Source organism: Sebastes fasciatus, chromosome 20 (assembly GCF_043250625.1).
Source record: "Sebastes fasciatus isolate fSebFas1 chromosome 20, fSebFas1.pri, whole genome shotgun sequence".
NCBI lineage: Eukaryota > Metazoa > Chordata > Actinopteri > Perciformes > Sebastidae > Sebastes > Sebastes fasciatus.
The window spans coordinates 22,189,306-22,200,170 of record NC_133814.1 but is presented as its reverse complement, the minus strand read 5'-3'; the positions used below and the strand labels follow the sequence as shown (position 1 = coordinate 22,200,170).

Genomic DNA, 10,865 nt, shown 5'->3' with positions numbered 1-10,865 from the left:
TTATAAAAGAGCACTCCACCAATTTAGCATTGCACTCCTAACATTATTACACTCATGATGGACAGAAAGAAGAAAAAAGGACCAAAATCGATGCAGCATAACCAGAGATATCATCTTTTTTTTTTATTTGACACAAAAAAAAATTTTCTTGCCAAAACCTGGCGCCTACATTACCAACAATTCAACTCGACCGCTGACTGTTTGGTCAGATATTCAAGTGTGTTAAGCTAGTAACGTTAATGTAATCATTTTTCTCATTTACAAACTTGTAGTCTTCAGCTGTATGTTGCCTCAAGTGACATCATTTGCATATCTTATTTTGAAAACTGGACGTCGGAGTCACACGTGTATACTTCCTCTAACTTCGCCAAGTCCGTCGCTACCTCTCCTGTCAGCTCCGTTCTCTTTATACATCCATGGTCAGCTCCATCGGAGCCGTTTGAATGCATTTAACATGAATGTCAGTATATGGGTGCTCTACAGTTGTAGCGTCGGCTGATTTGACCACGGAGATGAGAGTGACGGCTGGTTTGACCTCACGTTACCGCAATACGATAATGTTAGATGTCCATGACAGAGTTAGCATGCAGCTTTAGCCGTGATGTCTAGCTCTGCTTTTCTCATTCTCATTATTCATGTAACTGCAACACTTCCTCCACCATGGAAGGTGTAGCTGCGTGAAGTGAAAGCCGAGGCCTACTGGTAGAGCAGGTAGTGACATACTCAGGAATATGAAGATAAGAAATGTACAAAAATAATGTCTCCACAGCAAGCCTGTCTTCATTATAGCTGTCTCTGTCAATGACTGCCCTCTTCTCCTGCGTGCCCGAGCTGAATGGCTAATTACCTGGATGAGGTGCACGGGGAGCAGTCGACCACGGCAGCCACCTGTCGGCTGGAGCGCCTCCAAATGACAAACGCCCGCGGGGCTGCGCTGCCCAGGTTGAGTCTGTGTTTTCCACTCTGTCGCCTTGCACCGCGCCTCAGCATGGCAGCATCAACCTGGGGAGCAACTGTTGTCTTTACTAATTTACCCAAAATAGCTGCCTGCCTCAGGCTCTTCCACGCTGCCAGTGCTGGTGAAGAGCATCTGTTTTGAACTGCAGGGGCAAGCGTAATCACACTGCGCGGTGGTTCTGGGTGTTAGCCGGGCTCCCAGCTAATAATACCGCATGTCTGGCTGTTCCCGACACATCACACTTCCTGAAAAACACTCCTCATAACACTCAGCAAGTCAACGAAAAGAGTTGGAACGAACAAAATCTCTTTTTACTAACTGCTGCTCTACAAAAAAAAACCTTTAACCTGTCACTCTGTACTGTGGCTCCAGTATTTATGGTCATCCATAAATAATGATGTAGTTAAGGTATTGATTGACCAGAGGTCAAGAAATATGAAACATTTTTTAAAACCCTGAATTAAACTTTAGTTGGAGTATAACTAAATGTGTGTATCTGTTAAGCAGAAGAAACTCAAAGGTTGCAGAGAGCATCAGAGACGTAGAACGGGGAGTAAATAGAAACTTCTGGAGCAACTGTTTGGGTTGAAGTCTGACTGTCTAGCAAACCGGAGGTAATCAATATCATTCCTCAGTTTGTGTATGGTGTTCTCTTGCCTACTGCTATAGACGTTCAGAGCTTGACTCGAATACAATAATTAGTTCCCTGAGAGAAATGTTTCTTTCAGTTTTCAACAGCCCTCTAGATTCCCTCACTTCTAATGCAGGCGTATAGAGCTGTTCAAGGATATTCTAACTGAACTCTTTACAGGTTCATCTCAAAAGCCTGCTACGGGCTTAACGGTGGAGGTTTTCACAGTCGTTGGTCAAGTGCCATGGCTCCGGTAAAGCCGCAGGATATTCACTTCTTCTTCACTTAAAGAGGACCTATTATTCTTATTTTCAGGTGCATAGTTGTATTTTGTTTCTACTAGAACATGTTCACATTCCTTAATGTTCAAAAAAACACTTAATTTTTCCTCATACCGGCTGTGCTGCAGCACTTCTTTCCACCCTCTGTCCGAAACGCTCTGTTTGAGCTCCTGCCCCGCCCTCCCGAAAAGCCCAGTCTGCTCTGATTGGTCAGCTGGCCCACTCTGTTGTGATTGGTCAACCGAACCAAACTCTTCAGACTCTGCTCCAGCTCAGCTCTAACTAGCTTTGTTTGAGGGCATGCCAAACTAGCCGCTAGGCAGGTATTATGTAAATGTGTTACTTGGTGACATCACCACGTTATGGAAGAAAAGGCGGGACTTCAATCAAGATGTTTCAGGCAGTTCAAGTGTAGTGTTTCTGTGAGGGAAAGTAACTCCCTTTGGCGTTGACTTTGGGCTTTATAACTTTGCAGACCTTTTACATGCACAAAACAATATGTAACACACTGAAGGAAAGGGGAAGCAAGCATAATAGGTCCCCTTTAAATAACATGATAGATACAGCACGGCATTTGACTAAGAGGAAAGGTAATTTGTGGAGGGTATTGCAATAAAATAATGTTTCGGTCAGCCAAGAGAAAAAAGCTTTTAAATCTGTCTCTTGAAGGCACTATGATGTTATCAAAGTACAGCTTTATTGTTTTGTAATAAAAGCTAATTGTATAATGCGAGGTAGCTCTCAGATGAAACGTAACAGCACTGAAACAAAATTACTCCGCCATTATCTCTAAAGCGCACACGGATCATTTCAGTCTGGATGGGATGAGGGAAAAAACATCAGCACTTCGGAGCGAGACAACTGTTTGGAGAGCCTTTATAAGTGTTTAAGCGTAAACATGTGCGCACATGTCCAATATGACTCTGATGGCCTGAGCCTCTGAGACCCTCACCTCATTGGTTAATGCACACACACGCAGACACACACAGATGCAGTCCGGTTCCAGCTGAGATGGCGTCGCAAAGTGACAGTGGAGGGATTTTGGAAGCAGGTTGACGGCGGGGAGGGGAGGGGGGGCGCTGCTTAATGCGGCATCTGTCGCACAACAGTGTGTTCCAGCTGGAACAGAGGGCACCGGGCCACTGGGGCCTGGTGTAAAATATACTGTGGAGAAGGTCACTTTCCACAGCTCTACCGAACCAGGCCTGGATCCAATCTGCTGCGAGTGCTGGCTTTCAGTGGTGTGCCTACAAACACAAATAACAACATGCTAAGTCTCTGAGGTAATGATCCACACCAGGCAACGAGAGAAATACTGCCTCAAATGACAAAGGGATGGTTATGAAGACATAAAAACACACTGGGAGGGCATGTAGAGTATGCAGTGCTGAATTGATTGCAACTAGTCCGACTGCAGGCAACACAAAGATGTGCTCAGACAGAGTCAATAGGCTGTCAGTGGTTCTTAACCTTTTCGTGTCGAGACCCCCAGAATAATCAGTTTGGTGTTCCCGACCTCCCCCACCAAATAGCACTGGGACATTTAATCCACAACACCCTGATGCAAACACATTGATCACTCATAAACTGTCTGCTACTCCTTCGTCACTATCAAACGATGTACTGTATGCTGACAAGTGGTTTATACTTTTTGGTGTCTAAATATTTTGGCATATGATTACTCAACCCGATCTCGTGGGAAGGCGTATAAATAACCCGACATTACAAGGACATTTCACGTGTTATGAGAACCCATTTTAGTCTTTTCATGTATCATTTGTACGCCTCTCTTCCGTGTAATTTTTACGCCACGCAACAAAACTATGGTGACGGCCGCAGTTTGGTTTAAACAACAAAACCACTCACTTAGGTTTAGGAAAAATTTCATGGTTGGGCTTAAAATAAGTACGTTAACTAAGTAAAATATGTACGGAAACAACATAACACATAACACAATACAAGTCATAAACGTCACTAAACATAACTTCAAAATAACTCAACAACATAGATGCCAAATGCGGGTAAATTGTTGGCAGTGGCAGATATAATCCTCTGACCATCCGCCACTTTGACAGGCAGTGAAAACTCTAGGGTTGGGAATAGAGAACCAGTTCCTAGTTGTCATGCATGCACAATGATACAACGGGATACGCACGCTGTATCATGTTTCAGTTTGTTTGGGACCGGAGCCAATGTGGAGAGAAAAGAAGTGCTCAAAAGCACTGCGCTACTAAAGCTGAGGGGCGCACCCTATTTTCTTTCTCTACACTGTGAACAACAAATCCTTGTTGAAATCGGTAGGAGAGTTAGTAACGGTAGAAGTTAGAAGCTAAATAACGGAGCTACTAACGTTAACAGATGTTCCATTGATTTACATTATGGTGCGTTCAAACTCTGTTTAGTAAAAATGACTATTGGGTGAAGGTGAAGTCTAACTTTATCATGATGTGTTCATGTTGTAAGTTCTTGGCAAGAAACTTGAATAAATCCAGTTGTTTGTAGGAGATGTTTTCACAGCAATATAAAATAAATATTAGAGAGAATTATGGCCTGTTTAACTTCCTAACACTACCTCTTAAAGGTCACATATTATACTCCATTTAAACTAGTTATTATAGGTCTCAGACACCTCCAAACCATGTCTCTGAAGTTTTTTTTTCAAAAAAACAATCAGATCATGCATTCCAGCATGTCTCTATAACCTCTGTTTCAGCCCATTTCCAAAAGTGCTGATTTCTGTGTCTGTAGCCTCTGTCTCCTCCCACTCTGCTCTGATTGGTCAGCGTTTTCTGTCAATCAAACGTCCTCAACAACAGCGTCACCCTCCCCCTCCCTCCCGGAGAAGCTCTCTCTCTCTCTCTCTCTAAGAGAGAGAGAGAGAGAGAGAGAGAGAGAGATAGCAGCTAGAATAAAGTTTATAAACCACTTTAAAGTTTATAAACCAGAAACTTCACCCAGCGCACGTTACCGGAGGAATCTGATCAGAAATCGGCGACACATGATGAACATCTGCGGTCCAGATTCAGGTTTTCCTGACGGTTTCTCTCAGGTAAATAATACTATTTATATCTCTGTTAGTTAGCTCAGTGTTTACCTCATGCATCAACTCTGTAAACCGTAAACATACACTCTGTTTTACGTCTGTCTTTACAGATCCATCTGTGAGAAATGACCGACAGAATCATCCCAGAGGAGAGCAGACAGCTGAGAGCAGATGGCTCTGTTTACATGGAGATACAAAGCTAACCCGGTAGCATGTAGCTAACCCGTTAGCATGTAGCTACATGCTAACGGGTTAGCTACATGCTACCGCTATGACACGGTGTGTAAACACAGCGACCATCAGGGTGGAAAATAGAAGATGTGAAACAGTAGTCAGTTCATTATTTCTGCTAAAAGATAAATGTATGGAAGATCAGAGTAATGGTATATTATTTACAGTAGGAGCTGTCTCTGTGTTACCATGACTACAGACCACCGGAGCTTAGCTTACCATAGTTTACCAGAGCTGAAGACTTTCTCCTGTACCATGTCACATAACTAACTAACAGGTGAGATGATTACAAATGCTGTGAATAATTAATATTGTCATCTGTCAACTCAAATAAAGTTTGACTGTGAAACAGAAATGTGTTGTGTTGCTTACAAGTCACTATTTACTACCTGTAATCTGCTACATGCATGACATCAAATATATATAATATATAAATATCATCTGTTTAAACAGTGTAATTACATAAAGCCTTTGTGAAAGAACATGTTATATTTAGATGATGGGAGTACATGAAGCCTGTTCTGCTGGTTCTTGCAGACTAACTGTAGGGAGCTACTTTGCTCAAGTTCGGTTGAGGAGGAGAGACAGTGACGCGCTGTGGGGCGGGGTCAGCTACTGAAGGTTCTCTCTGGTTCGACCAGGAAACCCTCACGTGACTTGCATTCTCTAATGACGTCAGGATACAAGGAAAAAAGCGATTTTTTTTTCTGCACCCATTTCCGGACAAACGGAGGAGGAGAAAAAGAGAGAGGATGGTCTTTTATGATACTATGGTGGCCTGTAGACACACTGGGGACAGATATTGATGTTTAAAAGACATGGAAAAGTGCATTTTGCATAATAGGTGACCTTTAAAATTATTAAAAATACTGATGCCAAGATTTTTTTTAATCAAAGCAAATAATTAAATAAAAGTACAATAATTTATTTCCTAATCATTTGAATTGTGGTTTCATGCAAATAACCAGTACATAACAGTATGGTGTAATTCGAACACTGTAATTTACCATGCATTTAATGTTTTTTGTGTAAAATATATCGAACATTGAACGCGAAATGTCAAGTCACGAAATGACTTGCGATTACCGTGTCATTCATATGCCATTTCGGGCCTGTGGGCTGGATTACTGTAAACCACACAGCTAAGAAAGTGGGCGTTTGTGATGTGAAATGGTGAAATGAGTATGGCTAAATTAGGGGGAGCGTGTGTGGGTGCGGTGCTGTCCATAGTACTGAAATGGAGCAGAGCTATTGATAGATAGACACCACATCATGGTTTATTAGCCTGCTTGCTTTTCTGTGGAAGTGTTGGATTAAACCGTTGGCAAACATGTTATTACTCCAGGCAGACAGTAGACATCTGTGAGATCACCAGAATACCTGATTTTTCTCTGCGTTTGTGTACGCTATGAGTCACGCAATAACATACGTAGCGTTGAGGTCAAAAGGGGCTACTGCTCCCGGACACAGGTTGCCATCATTACTCCACATAGTCCTCTCAAATATAGTTTTCTTAGCGTTTTAGCCAAACGATTAGATGATCATCATCATCACAAAGATCAGGCACCTAACAGCTCAGAACCAAATCTCCACCGAGAATTAATTGCTCAAAAGTAATTTCCTTCATATCTTGAGAAATGCCCAGTGGCTTGCATCCTATCGTTCTCCATCACTGATTTTATCGCTGTGGCACATTTTTACTTTCTCCGTGTTTTGGCAGAATTTGCATGCCTCTTGATCTCTCGTATTCAGTACATCTTCCCTCTTGGATTGATTTGCCTGTTATTACTTCCCTGCTTCTGACCGCAGTTGTGAGCAAATTTGTGAGAAGCTTGAAATGTGACTGCTAATGGGATATCTAATCTTCCATTATTAATGCACCAGCCACTGAATGCAAAACATTTGTCTCAGCTATCTTCCTTCTCTGGTCATTGACTTCATCTACCAAGTAATTAAGCATTGTTTTCTTACTTTCGGCTGTGTATGTCTCTGTGTATATTTGTAGGATGTATATACAGGTGCTGGCCTTATAATATCATAATATCATTGGCATAAATTAACTATTGAAATATCCATCTATTCATTCAATCTTCCGCTTTCTAAACTACTTAACCGTTTCAGGGTCGGGGCAAAATAACACGTATTAGAGAGAGAAAAGAATACACTATACTGTATATCCAGGCATAATCACAAAGTAATTCAAGGTTTCTCTCAATCTAAAGGACATACTTTCAAAAGAAATTTTGTATTTTTCCTAGAAACAGAGTTGAGTACATTTTATTGGAACTATTACTCTACTGTATATTCACATAATTGTCCATAGATAATCACGATTAATCTGTCAAAATGTACCTCAATCTGTCAAAATGTACCTCAAAGGGAGATTTGTCAAGTATTTAATACTCCTATCAACATGGGAGTGGACAAATATGCTGCTTTATGCAAATGTATGTATATATTTATTATTGGATATCAATTAACAACACAAAACAATGACAAATATTGTCCGGAAACCTTCACAGGTACTGCATTTAGCATAAAAAATATGCTCGAAAGTTTGCTGACTTGACTATGACTTGCCCCAAACTGCATGTGATTATCATAAAGTGGGCATGTCTGTAAAGGGGAGACTCGTGGGTACCCATAGAACCCATTTTCATTCACATATCTTGAGGTCAGAGGTCAAGGGACCCCTTTGAAATTAGCCATGCCAGTTTTTCCTCGCCTAAATTTTGCGTAAGTTTGGAGCGTTATTTAGCCTCCTTCCTGACAAGCTAGTATGATATGGTTGGTACCAATGAATTCCTTAAGTTGTCTAATTTCATATGATACATATGATATGCTACAACCTAAAAATCTCAAGTTGCATTATTGTGTTAAAGAAATCAGTGGCGTTAAAACAAATTTGCGTTAATTATCACGTTAATTTTGATTGCCCAAATGTATACATTTCATGAGTGTGACATAAAAATATGAATTTGAGTCCATTATCAGCCTATGCAAAACCAAACAAACCTACCTCAATGTCCCTTTAGTGGCTGTTCTGGAGCTTTCGTTTGTGCCACATGATCCTCCTCATCAGATGGAGTTTGCCCAGTAGGGAGTGTGGATATTTAAATTTCTGTTTTTGCTGAGCACGTTAAGAACTTCTGATTCATGTTGGCTTAAACACTTCAAACAAATGCTTTATTCTTGACCTCGGAAGCGGCACCTGACAAAACAATCTCATGTTAAGGTCCTATTAGTAGTTGTTATGGAGGTTTCAATCATATCAAACGATCTTCCTCAGCAGAAGTAGTTTTCACAGTTGTGGCAACATGTTTAAGAATGAACTTTGAAACTATGCTCGATGCTCAGAAAAATGGAGATTGGAAAACTCCATCTGCTGAGGAAGATCGTGTTATATGATCGAAAGCTCCAGAACAGCTATTAAATGAACCTTGAGCTGATTTGTTTTTCAAGTTTCATGATATTTATCTGATGTGTCCTGCTCCTAACCTTGTTTACTCTTCATTGACAATGTCAAACAAGCAACTAAATCACACCCTATAGTTGATATAATAGAGTTGATGCTTTCATGGTTATTTTTCTTTCAGTAGGATCAAAGTTCAAACTTTTATCACAAGGAATCAAAATAGCTTTTAAATTGTACGGAACAATAAAAAAAGTGTTTTGAAGAATGTGAGACTTTTCTTGTAATTGCTGGAAAGCTTTTAGTGAGTCACATCTGATTTAATGGTCTATGATGGTTCCACTTATTTGGGGTATCTTTATTTTTAGCCTCACAGTTACACAATGCCATTAAATTGCCTCACCATGCTCCTGAAGAACCAATAACCTTAGTTATGTCATTCCTTCAACAGGCCGAGATGCGCTGGGGAAATGGGGAACAAAAAAAAGAAGAACTCCTTCACCCTCTTCAAGATCCTTTTCTCCGAAAACTTCAGAAGACCACGTGGTACGTTTTACGTCAAAGAGAATTCTACCAAGCAACTCACATTTACAATTACAATTTTTTACCCATGTCTGCTTTGAATCAGAAGATCATAAAGCAGCCAACAAAATCTGGACTGAGCATGTTTTTTTATCCCTTTTTGAAATAAACAGACACATAAATATTGAGCATCACAGCCAAATAGATTTAAAAGAACTAACGAGCGATGTTTAGCATGTTGTTTTGGTGTGAGCATCTGAAGTTGAATTTAATCAGATTTCACCTCAAGTGAATTCATCTTCAATTCAAAGAGTATTGGACACACACAAACACACACACACACACACACACACACACACACACACACACACACACACACACACACACACACACACACACACACTTCTGATGGGAATCACTCTGATTTTACTTGGCAATTTCAACCGGAACAGCCGGCCTCTATATCAAAAGACCAAGTGATCTTGGAGAAAGGGAGTTTGTGCAACCACCATGTTGGTGCAATCTAAATTGCTTTTTGATTCACACAATATTTATAAGACGGGGTTTGCTTTTGATGCATCCTGCAGTCTCTCAAAGGCACTAAATTCTATAGCCAGGAGAGAACTCGCTGACGTATCCCAGAAGACACCGGCTGAATGCAGAAAGAACCTGGATCTGTTGTGCTCCATGAGCTTTGTTATATTGTTTTTTTTTTTAAAATGTATTCAGGTTTTGACTTTGATGTATGTTGTATGAGCATGTGCTGTACAGTCAATTCAGAAAATATTTGGCTCTGTACGCCAGTACATCAGATTCAAAATAAAACTCTAACCCCGATAATTTGAATTCTTAAAGGACCAGTCTGTGGGATTTAGGGGGATTTATTGGCAGAAATGGAGTATAATATTCATAACTATGTTTTCATTAGTGTATAGTCACTTGAAACTAAGAATCGTTGTGTTTTCATGAGCTTAGAATGAGTCCTTCATATCTACATAGGGAGCGGGTCCTCTTCATAGAGTTCGCCATGTTGTAACGCCATGTTTCTACAGTAACACAGAACAGAGAAACCAAACACTGGCTCTAGAGAGTAGGGGTGTCACAGTGAGGACATTTTCCCACCGGTTAATAAACTACAGACACCAGACACCAGACACCAGACATTTTACAAGAAAAGATTACGCTCATCTTTAACGTTGGATGGCTGTGTGTCTGGCCTCTCCGGTCGAGCTTTCGCTGCGAGGACACACCGTCCTCCGCACGGCGATTGCCTCATTAATGTTATGGTTCCCTATTAGCATTGGGTTAAAATCCGAAATATTGCCAAATAGGTGCTTTTGCGTTTCACTTTGACATCAAATCCTCCGCCATCGTCTTGTCTGTTAACTCTCTCTCGTCCCGTGTGTGAAATCTGGCTCCTGCTACTACACTTTCAGTTCGTAGCGTCCGTAGTCCGACTATGTATTGATAACACGCCGCTGATACGCCAAAACGAACTAAATGGTGGGGGCAGTGGGCAAGCAATGTAGTTGGTGTACGGCCGAACGCCGTGTAACACCGGTACACCGACATCTAGAGAGGGCCTTATTGTTTTTACGTTACCTGAAGTCCACCATGGTTCTTAAACTTACACTATATTCCAATTATCATATATACAGTATACAGGTACATACATGAAATTTGCTGAAATGGGCTTAGAAAGGGACGGGTGAGCGGAGGGGTATCCAGTTGGTTGCAATCTGCAACCACACCACTAGATGCCACTAAATCCTACACACTGGTCCTTT

The 10,865-nt window shown here is 41.0% G+C and overlaps 1 long non-coding RNA gene across 1 annotated transcript; it reads left to right on the top strand.

The window, feature by feature from the left end:
- The first annotated feature begins 4,753 nt into the window (after positions 1-4,753).
- Positions 4,754-5,553, top strand: LOC141758842 (uncharacterized). The gene is made up of 3 exons (XR_012591964.1): positions 4,754-4,919; positions 5,024-5,092; positions 5,132-5,553. It is a non-coding gene; the product is annotated as an uncharacterized LOC141758842 (long non-coding RNA).
- Positions 5,554-10,865: the final 5,312 nt, after the last annotated feature.